This window comes from Drosophila suzukii, unplaced genomic scaffold (assembly GCF_043229965.1).
Source record: "Drosophila suzukii unplaced genomic scaffold, CBGP_Dsuzu_IsoJpt1.0 scf_20, whole genome shotgun sequence".
In the NCBI taxonomy this organism is placed as follows: domain Eukaryota; kingdom Metazoa; phylum Arthropoda; class Insecta; order Diptera; family Drosophilidae; genus Drosophila; species Drosophila suzukii.
In genome coordinates this window covers 84266-99890 of record NW_027255907.1, presented here as the reverse complement: position 1 = coordinate 99890, position 15625 = coordinate 84266, and the positions used below count along the sequence as shown (strand labels likewise).

General features: G+C 43.3%; 1 long non-coding RNA gene across 1 annotated transcript; it reads left to right on the top strand.

The window, feature by feature from the left end:
* Window positions 1-6032: 6032 nt before the first annotated feature.
* On the top strand, window positions 6033-8270 carry LOC139354750 (uncharacterized). Its single transcript, XR_011605614.1, has 3 exons — window positions 6033-7504; window positions 7608-7682; window positions 7739-8270. It is a non-coding gene; the product is annotated as an uncharacterized lncRNA (long non-coding RNA).
* The last annotated feature ends 7355 nt before the right edge of the window (window positions 8271-15625 follow it).

Genomic DNA, 15625 nt, shown 5'->3' with positions numbered 1-15625 from the left:
GAGGTGAGGACGCCCAGTCGACTGCCACTTCTTGCGGCGGGATGCAGGGCTCGGGCGCATACCTCGGCGTGGGTGGGTACCCCGGGTTTTCCCACAGCTGCTGCTCCTCCTCCTCGGCCATCCGCAGTTGGGCCTGCCACTTCGGCGACTCCTCCATCTCCTTTAACCGCTGCTCCTCGCTCCGCCTTCGCGCCTCGCCCTTTCGTCGAAACTCCCACGTAGCCGCTACCACAGCCTCGGCATGGCTACTGGGAGTTAGCTGGTCCTGGGACGGCTCTTCGCTGGCCCACTCCACCTCCGCCGCGCCAGTCGGGATGCGTCCGTCGGCCCGGTTGACCGCTCTGCGAAGCCGCCATCGCCGTTGCTCCACCCGCGGGTCCTCCACCAACTCGACGTCGCTGTCGGAGCTGATAACCGGCTCGGGGACGCCCCGCCCGGAGATCCGCCGCGAGGTTCGGGTAGGCCGGGCTGCCGACCATCCTTGCCCCGGGCTAGATCCTCCGGACGGTTGGTGGGCAGCCATCATCTTGCGCGTTTCGCTCCTCGTCACACGTGTGCTCATGATGCTCGTCGATTTTGATTGTTCAGCTGGAGCCTGGGCTCCCTTTAACGACACCTCGGTTCCGAGCCTTCCTCTTTGCTCAATCCCGCTATTTTTATCGGCCTCTCCTTCTTACTACCCAGATCTACGGTACAGCTCTCTGCTCTGTGCCGTCTTCCCCCTTCCTTCGGCACACTTTTGATGCGTGTTTTTTCCTTTCCTCCGATCAGTCCCAATCGACCCTTAGACGCTCTGGTTCGCTCCCTTTGTGTTCTTAACGTTCTCCTGATGTCCTTTATGTGTTTCATTGCGCCTTTGTAGATGCCCTGTAGTATCCTTGGAGTCGGTTTGTAGTATCCCTTTCGAATCCTTGGAGGTATCCTTGGAATTTGTTCGTAGTATCCTTTGGGAATCCTTGCAGGTATCCTTTGACTCCTTTCGTAGTATCCTTTGGGCATCCTTGGAGGTATCCTTGCACTCCTTTCGTAGTATCCTTTGGGCATCCTTTGGGGTATCCTTGGACTCCTTTCATAGTATCCTTTGGGCATCCTTGGAGGTATCCTTGGGATCCTTTCGTAGTATCCTTTGGTCATCCTTGGAGGTATCCTTGGACTCCTTTCGTAGTATCCTTTGGGCATCCTTGGAGGTATCCTTGGGATCCTTTCGTAGTATCCTTTGGTCATCCTTGGAGGTATCCTTGGACTCCTTTCGTAGTATCCTTTGGGCATCCTTGGAGGTGTCCTTGGACTTTTAATGTTGTTTTGCATCTGTTGTGTCTGCTTGCTGTAGCCGCTCGCTTGTGTTTTTCGTTTGTTGCTGTTTCAGCTCGCTTACGTGGATGGTCCGCTCTCTCTTTGTGTTTATGTGTCGTATTTTGCACACGACGTCACCCACCTTTGGCGTCCATTGCCTCCTCCTTAGGTTATAATGCCTAGCCTGGTCCTGGGATGCTTTCTCCAGGTTCCGCCTTACAATCTCGAAGATTTCCCTGAGTTTGTTTGCATTCTCTTCCGGGGTCTCTGTCGGTCGTCCGGTCCCTACGGTTTCTCTGTCGTATAGGGCGCTCGGTAGTCTTGGTTCTCTGCCTTGGGTAATGAACGACGGTGTGTAACCTGTGGATTCTGAAACGCTCGTGTTTACTGCCAGCATGATTTCTGGCCATTTTTCGTCCCAGTCTCTTTCGTTCTGCCCTGCGAACTGCGCAATCATTGTTTTCACCGTCCTATTGGCTCTCTCAGTCGGGTTCTCCTGGGGTTCTCCGTTATGACTATTTTGGGGATCCCATACCTCGCGATTATGCGTTCTTTAAAAGCTCGGCCGTCGCGCTTCGCAGCGGCACCAACTCAGTCCACTTGGAGAACCGGTCTATCCATACCAGCAGCATTTGGTTGCCGTGCTTCGAACGCGGCAGGGGTCCGACGAAGTCCGCACATACCGTAGCCCATGGTTCCTCTGGCACCTGCGTAAGCATTTTCCCAGCCATTTGCATCTGATTCGGCTTGAATCTCATGCATGTCTCGCATACTCGCACGTGGGCTCGGGCGTCTCTGTGCATTCCTGGCCAGTAGTACCGGGCTGCCAGACGTGCTATTGTCTTTCGGCTTCCTACATGGCCAGCCGCCGGTGAGTCGTGGTTCTCCTTCAGCACCGTTTCCCGTAGAGCTTTCGGGACGCACATCTTCCATGTTGCAACATCTTCGCTGCCCGCTCTATGAGGTATATTCCTGTACAGGGTGTTACCCTTCATCACGTAGTCCGGATACTTTTGCGGCTGGGTCCTTATCTTTTCGCGCATTTCCAGAATCCAGCTGCATGCTGCAGAAGCTTCCGCCGCCGACGTCTCCTTGATCCCTCGAAGCGTTTCCGGCAGTGCCTGCCGACAAAGCGTCTGCCACCACGTTGAGTTGCCCTTTCCTGTACGCTATTTCGAAGTCGTACTGCTGCAACTCCAGGGCCCATCTGGCGATCCTCCCTGAAGGGCTCTCTATGCTGTTGAACCACTTCAGTGCCATGTGGTCGGTTACTACTTTAAAGTGGTAGCCTTCCAGATACGGCTTGAGCTTTCGGATTGCCCAGACGATTGCCAAGCACTCCTTCTCGGTCGTTGAGTAATTCTTCTCAGCGCCGTTGAGCGTTCGGCTTGAGTAAGAGATTACCTTTTCGCCTCGTTCAGTTTCCTGGGTCAAGATTGCCCCGATGCCGTAGTCGATTGCGTCAGTTAGCAAGATGAATGGTTTGTTGAAGTCCGGGCATGCCAGTACGGGGTCTGCGACGAGTCTTGCCTTCACCTCTTCGAACGCCGTCTGATGTTCCTGTGTCCACACCCATTTATTGCCCTTGCGTAGCAGATCGTTGAGAGGTTTGACTATTTTTGCGAAGTCAGGTACAAACCGGCGGTACCATGATGCTACGCCCAGGTACTGTCGGAGCTCTCTTACTGTCGATGGTGGTTCTAGTTCGGCGATGGCTGCTACCTTTTCCGGATCCGTGCCTATTCCTTCGCTAGTCACTCGATGACCGAGATATAACAGCTCTTTCTTGAAAAATTGGCACTTCTCCGGGTTTAATCTCAGATTTGCCTCTTTTAGTCGTCGGAACACTTCCTTTAGGTTGGCCTTGTGTTCTTCCAGCGAGCGCCCGATCACTATGATGTCGTCCTGGTAAGCAAATGCGTGCGGCGACATTTCGGGGCCGATCACCCGGTCCAGCACCCGTTGAAAGGTCGCAGACGCCGAATGAAGTCCGAATAGCATTACTTTCCATTGGAACAAACCTTTCCCCGGCACTGTAAACGCCGTAAACTGCCTGCTGCCCGCTTTCAGTGGGATTTGCCAGTACCCATCCTTTAGGTCCAAGCTGCTGATGTACCGTGCTTCCCTCAGTTGGTCGAGAATATAATTTATTCGGGGCATCGGGTAGGCATCCTTTACAGATTTGGCGTTTATTTGCCTAAAGTCGACGCACAGTCTCCATTTGCCCGTCTTTTTCCTAACCATCACGATGGGAGAACAGTATGGGCTTGTTGACTGTTCTATGTATTCCATTTGGAGAAGCTCGTCCACCTTCGCTTTGATCTCCCCTTGAACTTTCGGATTCTTGGGATAGTATCGCCGCTTTATTGGTTTGTTGTCTTTCATCGTGATCTGATGCTCTGCCATGTTTGATTCTCCCTTCATGCTGCTGAAAGTCGATAGCTCTGCCTCCAGGAATTTCGTCGTGTCGTCATCTTCGCTTGCCCGTTGTACGACTGCCACCGACAACTTTTCCTCGAGTCATCCCTTGTGACAATTCCTGGCCGGTATTATCACTTCGTGTCCAGCGCACTTAATTTCGGTACCGACTTGTGTTAGAAAATTCCATCCCAACACCAATGAATCCACTACCCCTGGTAGTATCAGCAGGCTCATGCTCAGTCGCTTGTTCCCGAACGCGATTTCCACCTCCAGCTGCTCATCGATTCCGCCACATCTTCCGTCTGCCAACCTAACTTGCCGTCGTATCCCCGCGCCCAGTGTCCATGGCCGCCGCACTTTCGGCAGGCCTCCTGGGGGTCTGTGATGTGTGTCGTTTCACGAGGCCTTTGTGTTGTACTTGGTGGCCTCCAAACATTGTTTGCTGGTTGCATCTGTTGCTGTTGTGGTGGTGTCCATTGGCCTCCGCGTGGTGCTCCTGTTGCCTGCTGCCGTGGTACTCGGTTAGGTGGCGACCATTGCTCGTTTCCCCGTGTCTCCTGGATTCCTGTCTCTTCGCATCTTCTGCATGTTACCTGCGCTGGCGATGCCAACTTGTTCTTAGAGAATTTGTTTTCCTGCGCGAACGCTTCCCGCTCCTTTTCGAGTTCTTCATACTCGTCTGCTAATATCATCAGCGTGTCTAGGTCCGACACTTTGTATGCCCTTAGGAAGATCCTTAGACTGGGGGTGCAGTTTTCCTTGATGATCCTTAGGGTCTCTATAGCGGAGTAATTAAGTGGCCTCACCATCGTCTGCATGTCGATCATGTAGTCTTTGAACGACTCGCTGAAGCCCTGCTTCCGTTGCCTGACCTGATCCGCCAGCCTGGTGAAGAAGTCTCTCGGTAGAAAGTATGTGTGGAAACTATCTATGAACTCCGCCCAGGTTTTCCATTGTGTGTTGTTGGCGATGAACCACTTCAAAGCCCTTCCCTTCAGCAATTCAGGCATTGCTCGGGGAATCATGTCTAACTCCAAGCCGTATGTGTTGGCGGACCATTCCACCTGCTCCAGGAACTCGAACGGTTTTTCCGCCCCGTCGAACCTGAACGACCATTCGCGGACCTGTTTAGCGATCCTTGCATAGTCTGATTGATTGGGTCTCGAGATCAGCGCTGTTGTTTTCCTGTCTTGGCTTGATTCTCTCCTGTTTGCCTCCTTTTGTAGGTTGTCAACGCTCAGGCTTGCCACTAAGTTGTCCCCTTCGGCGGTTGTTAACGTGATGCTGGGGCCGGCTTTGTCGTGGTATGTGACTCCCAAATCGGCCCAGATGTCAACGAGTTGTGGGTCATTATCCGTTTCTGAGTAATACTCGGATAATGCTTTTCTCATGTCCTCTAACCTGCCGTCCAGGGTGACAATAAGCCTCTGTGCGACATTGGCGAAATCCTCCTTTTTAAGCCGGTAGATCCACTTCTTCCCCATTCTGTTTAAATTGCTTTCACTGCTGGGACAATCACGTTGGGCGCCAGATGTAACGAACTGTTTTTTATGGTCTGCTCGCTACGAGATTCGTGCTAGCTCAGTATATTGTGTGTTCGTCCCACCAAATTTATATTAACGTGACCGCCCAGTAGCCCAGTGAGAAAGCACAGAATTCACGGGTTCGTATTGGGTTTTATTGCGGGTATATTATTACAAGTGTCTTAGTCGCTTGGTTGGCCTTGACTCGTTGCTTGTGACCTTCGGTGCTTCCGACAGTCCTGTATGACTCGACGACCTCTCGCCTTGATGACTCGGTGCTCCAGTCCTGTAGCTCCCTGAAGATACTCGCAGCTCCCTGAAGATCCTCGCCGCTCCCTGAAGATCCTCGCAGCTCCCTGAAAACGCTCGCTCGCTGTTCACTTCTCACGCGTGACTTGGTGACTGCTGGTAACGACTCGGAATCGCGAGGGGTATCGGCCGTACGGGCTTAGGGAAGCGTCACCGTTCTCAGACTAGGGTGAACAGAAGCTGCGCTCTCCAGGATCGCTCCTTTCGACACACCGCCACCTGTCCCTTGCTCTGTCCCGGATGGTCCCACTGGGGTTTCTGCTCAGCCCGCGCGGACAGTCAAGGCGGAACGCCAGGAAGCTGCCTCGCGCCTTACTTCGCTTCCACGCCTAGTGTAAACGAACGTTCCACCCTAGCCTCACCCTTTTGCTTTTTGTCCGGGACGTTTCCGTGTGGCTTTTGGTACTCGGGGTTCGGGCACGCCGCTCCGGGACCTCGTAAGTCGAATCCGTAGGGCTCTCCTGGATAATTCCACTCGAGACCGTACCGATCGACCGCTCTCCCTTCTGGCTTGTTATACTCGTGGTTCGGGCACGCTGCTCCGGGACCTCGCAAGTCGAATCCGTAGGGCTCTCCTGGACAATTCCACTCGAGACCTTACCGATCGACCGCTCTCCCTTCTGGCTTGTTATACTCTTTCCAGGCGTAACGCCAGGACTTTGTGGACAGGGTTAATCGACCGCCTTGACCTAGCCGTGTGATGCCCTTTGGATCTCAGCTACCTGCGTCTCAATTCGGAGATTCCTGGTATCCCAATCCCGAACGTCTCGACGTAGCAATCTCGCTCCTTGTAGGCTCCCACGGCGCTGCTTCTCTGGCGACTCGACTTGCTGCTGCTCCCTTGTAGATTATCTGGTTGTTTGATTGTTCACTTTGGTATCTGAGTGATCTTGACGGTTTGACTCCTTGTGATCGACTGATCCAGCTGCCAGCGCTCTGCGGCCTTATATAGGGCCTCCGGGAACCGTTATTTCCCTTTTGCGCACGGCCCGCTGGATCTCTCCACTCTGGGTCCAAAGTCCGTGCCTCCTGGATGACCCACTTGTCGTTCCCGTACCGCTTCCAATCGATGCTCCGCCCACTGCTGCCATCCCGCTGATTCCCGTGATGCTTGTGGCACGCCTGTGTGCCGCTCCACCGCCGAGATGTGGCACTTCCTCTCCCGGTCCAAAGTTCACGGGAGAGTCCAAAGTCCGGTGGAGTCCCGTTACCCGCTATTGCACACGGCACTCTTGCCTTGCCCGCGAAGTCTCCACTCTCTCTCGATCTCCATCCTTGGTCTCCAAACTCTCTCGCTCTCCTTCATTGGTCTCCAAACTCCTTCGCTCTCCTTCGTTGGTCTCCAAACTCTCTCGCTCTCCTCGCCGCGCCGTTACTACGCGAATTCGCCGCGTATCTGGCAAGCGGCCGGCCATCTGCTGCTGTTTCTATTTGTGGGGAGTTATTCAACTCCTCACATTCCCCCCTTACTTCGGGAAACATTTTAAACTCGTTCCTACTCTCCGGCGTTTTCTTGTTTATCCTAGCCTTCGAGTCCTTGTGATTCCCGCGGCGCTCCCTCGTTGCTCCCTCGATGCTCCCACGACGCTCTTAACTCCGTTGAGTTTCTACAGCGCTGGTCATCCTCCTCGTAGCAACTTGAATCTCCCGCGCCGATATCTTTCCTGACTCCACTGGGACATCGATACTCGTGTGCTATCGATCCCCACCTCGCTGCTCATCGCTGCGTTCTACTCCTTTTATTTGCTTCCTCCGCCTGGTCACACCATTCGGGTGTGATCGATGTGCGATATCGATATCGACGGTGCGGCGTTGCCACCTGCTCGTTGCGATATTTCCACCTTTGGCCGATATTACCATTTGATGTGTACCCATCGAACGCACTTTCATCTAGTGCCAATCGATCACCTATCGAGGCGCCCCCTTCCCTGGCTCATGGTGATTTTGCAACTTTCTAGGTAAGTTTTCGCATTTCCTCACTCCTTTCTATTTCATCCTTTCTCTCTCCACACGACCTCTCTCGCCTCTCGTCTCTCTCTCTCGCCCTTCAATCGTCCTCAGCCGGCTGAGCCTGGCTTTACGCTGGCAACACTCGAAAGCTGGTGCGGAGAGGACTTCTCATTTGCTTCGCTGCAGGTAAGTATTTTGGTGTCGCTTGGCTGCTTCCTGTATTAATCCAATATTTATTTCAGGATGCTGGAGCTGCCATGTATGCCCCTTACTTCTGGCCCCTGTTTCAGCCGCGTTTCCCGTTCTATGCCGGTTTTTCAAACTCTGTTTTTCGTTTTATTCAAATTTTATTGCCGCTCCTCGAACACTCTCGTGCCCGCCAGCCCCAACCGGACGCGGAACGCGAGTTACGTATAACCCCACTTCACTTCCCACATATGTCCAAAACCCAATTTCTTCTTTACCACCTCTTAATAATAAAGTACAAGAATTGCTTAACTCATTAAATGCTAAATAAACAATATATTAAAGTAATACAGCAAACAGGAAATGCACAAAATAAGTTCAAAGAATCCAAAGAAGCAATATAACACAGTAAACCGGAAATGCATAGTTCATCGATCGCTATTAAATGCAGGCTAACTAGAGGCCAACGATCTTACACATGTCGACCAGAATAATTCGTAATAAGCACTTCTGTAAACCTAAATTAAGTTTTCTTTAAAACATTATCAATAAAGAATATTCAGTTGATTTTTGCCCACCAAACCCGCTTGACGTGTTTTTACTTACAAATAATTTATTTTTTTTAAAACTTCGCGACTCCTTAAACAAAATTGGCGCAGTCGGTAGGATCCTTTTTAATTAAAGAGGGTCCAGTGATTATTCAAATCGAACTTAACGCGAAGAAAAAAAAAATATAACAAAAATTTTTTGTGATAAATAAAAAATACAAAAAGTCAGCGAACAGAAGCGAACTAAAAATCAGTCCGCTAAGTGAACGTGGTGCAGTGCATAGAAAAGTGCATTGATCAAAGCAAAACCAGACCAAGCAGCGCAACAGCATTAAATCCAACTAAAAATCAGTGGATTAATGCCTGTAAAGATCGAACTAAAATCGACTTAGACAGCGCTAAGAAGGAAATCAACTCAACCTGGATAGAAGAAGGCAGCGAAGGATCGCTTCAAACGACAACAGCAGGATGGCTCACGATAACGGCCAGATGCCCCAAGCGGATCTTTTGGAACAATTGGCCATAAGGGAAAGACAGCTGGAGCAACTGCAACAAGCGTATGTACAGCTCCAAGGAAATGGAAACAACCCAGCCCAACAAGAGCGGTTGTTCAAAAACATCAATCGTTTGGCAACCTTTACGGGAACCGGGGAAATCTCCATCAACTCCTTCTTCAGTAGCGTGGAGTACCTGTTACAGACGGTAGAGGACCCACAACTCAAGAGAGAAGCCACAAGGACAATATTCTACAGGACAATTCAGGGTCAAGCAAAGGATGCAGTAATAAATATCCCGGAGCCGGACAACTGGGACCTGATAAAAGCCACCTTGAAGTTAAGGTACAGACCAGACACGGAGCCGCACCAAATCTACAAGAGGATATGTGACCTGAAAGTGAATTCGGTGAGCGAGCTTGCAGTAGAAATTCAAAATATAAAATATAAAAATGATGAATTAATTGTGTATCATATGAATGATAATTTTATAGATTTAAGTAATGTCGAAAGTTTATTAGTTAACACAGCCAAAGAAATGACACAAGGCACTTTACTAGACAAGATCTACGAAGTCAGAGATTTAAGCACTATATTAAAGATAATGATGCAACGCAGATATGAGAATAGTTGCATTAGGTATCAGTATAGGAAAGGAAGACCTAATCAAAACAATTACAGGAACAACAACCAGAATACCAATCAACAATATAGTCAGCAAAACAATACAATGCAAAATGCACAGCAAAATAAGAATACCTATCAACAATATAATCAGCAAAACAATACAATGCAAAATGTACATCAAAATTATCAGAGCAACAATTCAGGACAAGTTAGACAGAACAATACCCCTCAGAATTTTAGAGGCAATAACTCTGGACAAAGTAGACGATATCAAAATAATCAGTGGAATCAACAAGCAGGATCACATCAGTCTAGGCAAAATAGGCCAGCGAATGTGGTACCTATGGAGGTAGATAACATAGAAGCCAACCAACACCAAAACAATACCGACCAAAGCAGATACGAAAATGACAACTACAACAGTGACCATAACTCGAACAGTAAACACGACAATAATCAAATGGAAAACTATCCACAGGCAGAATTCAATAATACGGTTTTTTTACGAAGCCGCCTCGGATGGGTTACCACTAATAGAACTTAACATAGACAAACAGAAATACGTGGCCTTAATAGACACAGGAGCCACCTTGAGTTTAGTTAGCGACCAGATTAACGGTTACAGAAAAGTGAGACTAAATACGCCCATACCATACACTACAATTAACAGCAAAGACGTAATAGCGTACGAAATTCATACCACAGCCCCAAAAGAATTTAACTTACCAAATAACGCAAGAGTACGATGGAAATTAGCCCCGCTTAAGGGAAGAAAATACAATTTTATCATAGGGATAGACCTCCTAAATTTTTTGAATGCATTTATAAACATTGAGAGGAAGGTTTTAACTTTAAATCAAAAAGAAAACGTAATTATAAACAATCCATATCAATACGAAGAAGTTTCCGTATTAGAAAGTAGCAGTAAAAACTTAGAGAATTTGAAACTCGACCACTTAAATGAAGAAGAAGTCAGAGAAATTAAAGTCATTGTACAACGATTTAGCAAACTTTTTTTTAAGGAGGGAGACCAACTAACTAGTACGACAGAAATTGAACACGAAATACGGACCAATACAGAGGAACAGTTAAACTCAAAACTTTATAGATACCCACCACAACACGAGGAAGAAGTTAGGAAACAAATAAAAGAAATGGAAGAACAGGGTATAATTAGAAAGAGTAATTCAAGATACTCTAGCCCACTGATAGTAATCCCGAAGAAGATCGACAACTCAGGAAAGAAAAAGTTTAGGATAGTAATAGAAATAAAGATAGAAAATGAAATAACCATAGACGACAAATTTCCGATTCCGAACATTAATTCTATTTTGGATAAACTAGGAAGAGCTCAATACTTCACTACAATAGATTTAGCCAAAGGCTACAATCAGATCTTAGTCCGAGAATCAGACAGAAAAAAAACAGCATTCGTAACGCCACATGGACTATACGAGTTTATAAGAATGCCATTTGGGTTGAAAAATGCCCCTGCCACATTCCAAAGACTTGTGAATGAAATACTTAGGTATCACATTAATAAAAAATGCGTCGTGTATCTAGACGATATACTTATTTTCAGCACCTCATTAAAAGAACATATTTAAGCTATTAACGAAATATTCCAAATATTAGAAGAGAAAATTTTAAAAATACAGATTGACAAGTGTAACTTCATGAAAAAGGAAACTGAGTTTCTAGGACATATCCTTACAAAAGAGGGCATTAAGCCAAATCCAAATAAGATCGCAATCATAGAAAAATTACTGTTACCACGAACAGAGAAGCAAATAAAAAGCTTCTTAGGTATAACAGGTTATTACAGAAAATTTATAAAAGATTATGCTAAAGTAGCACAGCCAATAACCAAGTATTTGAAAAAAAATGTTAAAATAAATCTAAAAGACCCCACCTATGTCGAAGCATTTGAAAAATTAAAACATTTAATCAGTTCTCACCCAATTTTAAGATATCCCAATTTTGAAAAAAAATTTACATTAACTACAGATGCATCAAATTATGCAATTGGATCTGTCCTATCTCAAGACGGTCATCCAATCTGCTTTGCATCAAGAACGCTAAACAATCATGAAAAAAATTACTCAGCAACAGACAAAGAATTCCTAGGAATACTATGGAGCGTCAATTATTTCAGACCATACCTTTACGGGAATAAATTCAAAATATTAACTGACCACCAGCCAATAAAATTCTTACACTCAAAACATAAAGGTAAAGATATTTCAACAAGACACCAGAGATGGTTATTAAAATTAGGAGAATATCAATTTGAGATAGATTACTTGAAAGGAAAAGAGAACAGAGTGGCAGATTTTCTTAGCAGACTGGAAGACAGCGACCTCACGAACAAAACCGAAAACGAAAGAGACAATGAATACAAAGATAATATTTCAGACATAAACATGATAGCAAACATTGAAGATAATCTCTCAACATCAACAGTACACTCAGCCGAAGAAAATTTACACAATCATTTTTATATAAAAGAGGAAATAGTTAACAAATATAAAACACAAAGTATGCACTCAGGAATTCAGGAAACATATAACCAATTGAAAAACAAGATTTACTTTCCAAAATTGTTAGAGTTGGTGCAAATGCACCAATGCCATCAATGCGATTTTTGCAAAGAAATAAAATATGATAGAAATCCTATTAAAAATAAATTCAGTAAAACGGAAACCCCATCAGATAAAAATCAGATAATACACTTGGATACATATGTAATAAAAAATACACATTTTCTTACGACCATAGATAAATTTTCAAAGTTCGCAGCAGTATACCCATTAAATGATAGAAATCATATCACTATAGTAGAACAATTGGAGGAACATTTTACGAAAATAGGCAAACCAGGTAAAATAATAGCTGATAACGAATTTGATTCATTCAGGATTAAAGAACTACTAAGACAAGAAGGGATAGAATTACACTTGACAAAACCGAATAGTCACACTGGCAATTCAGATGTAGAAAGACTACACAATTCACTAGCAGAAAAGTTTAGAATAACATATGAAACGGAAGAGTCGAATATGTCAGTAAAACAAATTATGCAGAGAGCAGTGAGAAATTACAATGAAAGATATCACTCCACAATCAAATGTACCCCCAGCGAAGCCCACAACAATAAGATAGAATGGACAAAAATAAAAGAAAATATAGATAGCGCTAAACAAAAAATGTTAGAAAAGCACAACGGCAACAGGGAGCATTATGATGAAAAACGAGAAGAGGGTTTTATAAAGAACTACAAGGCAGTCAGACACAAAGAAGCTCCGAAATTCAAAAAAGCAAATCTCGGTAATATTGACCCAATAAATATTAAACGCCCTTATAAATTTACAGAAAATACTAACGACGACTATGTTGCTGACGACAATACTAATGACAATGGCAATAACAACAACAGCGGGAACACTAACGATTCAAGAAATACCTGATCAGGACGGGTATGCGCAAATAGAGATGAAAAATCAAGATATAATTATCACAACAGATATAGTAGTACATATAATAAACTTAAAAGATATTGACAATATTTTGAACGAAATAGGAAAAAACATAGAAATGATAAACAATGACAACAAACACATATTACAATCGGAACTAACTGAAACAAAAAACAAATTGTATACCCTATATGGAAACCACAATCGCGAAAGAAGAGGATTAATTAATGTAGTAGGTAGTTCAGCAAAATGGTTGTTTGGAACAATGGACGATGAAGACAGGAAAGAAGTTGAGAATCATATCTCTACATTTAAGGAAAACATGCAGGAAACAGATGAAGCATTAAACAAGCAAATTTACATAAATACGTATTTCAATGATACAATAAAATACATTGAACAAATAGTTAAATCAGATAGAGAGGCAATAGAGAGACAATTGAATGCAATTAGCAAATTCGAAAATAACAGATAACAGGAAAACTTATATTACGACCAACAGATAAAAATTCAGTTAATAAAAAATAAGATTGAACATTTGCAGGATAACGTTGCTTCTGCTAGATACAATATATTACATCCCAGCATATTAACAGATCACGAAATAAAAAAATACAATATCGATTTCAACAAACTAAACCATATAAAGTTAGCTAAGGCTATGTTCAGAAATAATCTTTTAGTATTCGCAATAGAAATACCAAAAAACTTTATAACAGTAAAAATACAACAGATAATACCGATGCCTAATGAAGAAAACTTTGAAATAGATCAGGAATCAGAACTGATATTTAACTATAAAAATTCAACATACACCTATAAAACAAATAAAAAATTAAAAGAAATGCGAAAAAGTAAACATTGTGTATTTAAAAAAAATTGCAAACTGATACAAAGAAATGAAATGCAAATATTAGAACTAGACGAAGAAACCGTAGTAATTAAGAATGCTAAAAATGAAACAATGAAAAAGGAAACTGAGTTTCTAGGACACATCCTTACAAAAGAGGGCATTAAGCCAAATCCAAATAAGATCGCAATCATAGAAAAATTACTGTTACCACGAACAGAGAAGCAAATAAAAAGCTTCTTAGGTATAACAGGTTATTACAGAAAATTTATAAAAGATTATGCTAAAGTAGCACAGCCAATAACCAAGTATTTGAAAAAAAATGTTAAAATAAATCTAAAAGACCCCACCTATGTCGAAGCATTTGAAAAATTAAAACATTTAATCAGTTCTCACCCAATTTTAAGATATCCCAATTTTGAAAAAAAATTTACATTAACTACAGATGCATCAAATTATGCAATTGGATCTGTCCTATCTCAAGACGGTCATCCAATCTGCTTTGCATCAAGAACGCTAAACAATCATGAAAAAATTACTCAGCAACAGACAAAGAATTCCTAGGAATACTATGGAGCGTCAATTATTTCAGACCATACCTTTACGGGAATAAATTCAAAATATTAACTGACCACCAGCCAGCATATTAACAGATCACGAAATAAAAAAATACAATATCGATTTCAACAAACTAAACCATATAAAGTTAGCTAAGGCTATGTTCAGAAATAATCTTTTAGTATTCGCAATAGAAATACCAAAAAACTTTATAACAGTAAAAATACAACAGATAATACCGATGCCTAATGAAGAAAACTTTGAAATAGATCAGGAATCAGAACTGATATTTAACTATAAAAATTCAACATACACCTATAAAACAAATAAAAAATTAAAAGAAATGCGAAAAAGTAAACATTGTGTATTTAAAAAAAATTGCAAACTGATACAAAGAAATGAAATGCAAATATTAGAACTAGACGAAGAAACCGTAGTAATTAAGAATGCTAAAAATGAAACAATTTATCAAAATTGTAACAGCAATGAAATTAAAACGACAAAAAATATTCTAATACACTTTACAAATTGTACAATAGGTATAGAAAATAATTATTTTACAAATTCATACGAATTAGATAAGAAAAGAATTTTATATGAGAAATCAAATCAAACTCAAAATTTTACTAAACAAATCACTTTTGAGAAAATATTGGAAGATTAACTGGTCGAACATAAGAAAATTAAAAACACATAAAGACATAAATTATTTTTTTTAATGCAACCATACTTTTGTCAATAATTGTATTAATTGCTTACATTATTTTAAAACACAAGAAAATTAAAATTCAGCTCAATAACAATAGAATTCAGGAGAATTCTTATCTAAAAGGGGGAGAAGTTACGTATAACCCCACTTCACTTCCCACATATGTCCAAAACCCAATTTCTTCTTTACCACCTCTTAATAATAAAGTACATGAATTGCTTAACTCATTAAATGCTAAATAAACAATATATTAAAGTAATACAGCAAACAGGAAATGCACAGGTTAACGATCTGGCACATGCCAACCAAAATAAGTTCTAAGAATCCAAATAAGCAATATAACACAGTAAACAGGAAATGCATAGTTCATCGATCGTTATTAAATTCAGGCTAACTAGAGGCCAACGATCTTACACATGTCGACCAGAATAATTCGTAATAAGCACTTCTGTAAACCTAAATTAAGTTTTCTTTAAAACATTATCAATAAAGAATATTCAGTTGATTTTTGCCCACCAAACCCGCTTGACGTGTTTTTACTTACAAATAATTTATTTTTTTTAAAACTTCGCGACTCCTTAAACAAAATTCGCGCGCCCCTCTCGCCATACGCGCACGCTGCGCCTGCCGCCCAGGATGCGAGTTTCCTCTACCACCGGTGCCTCCGCGATCCCTTCGGGC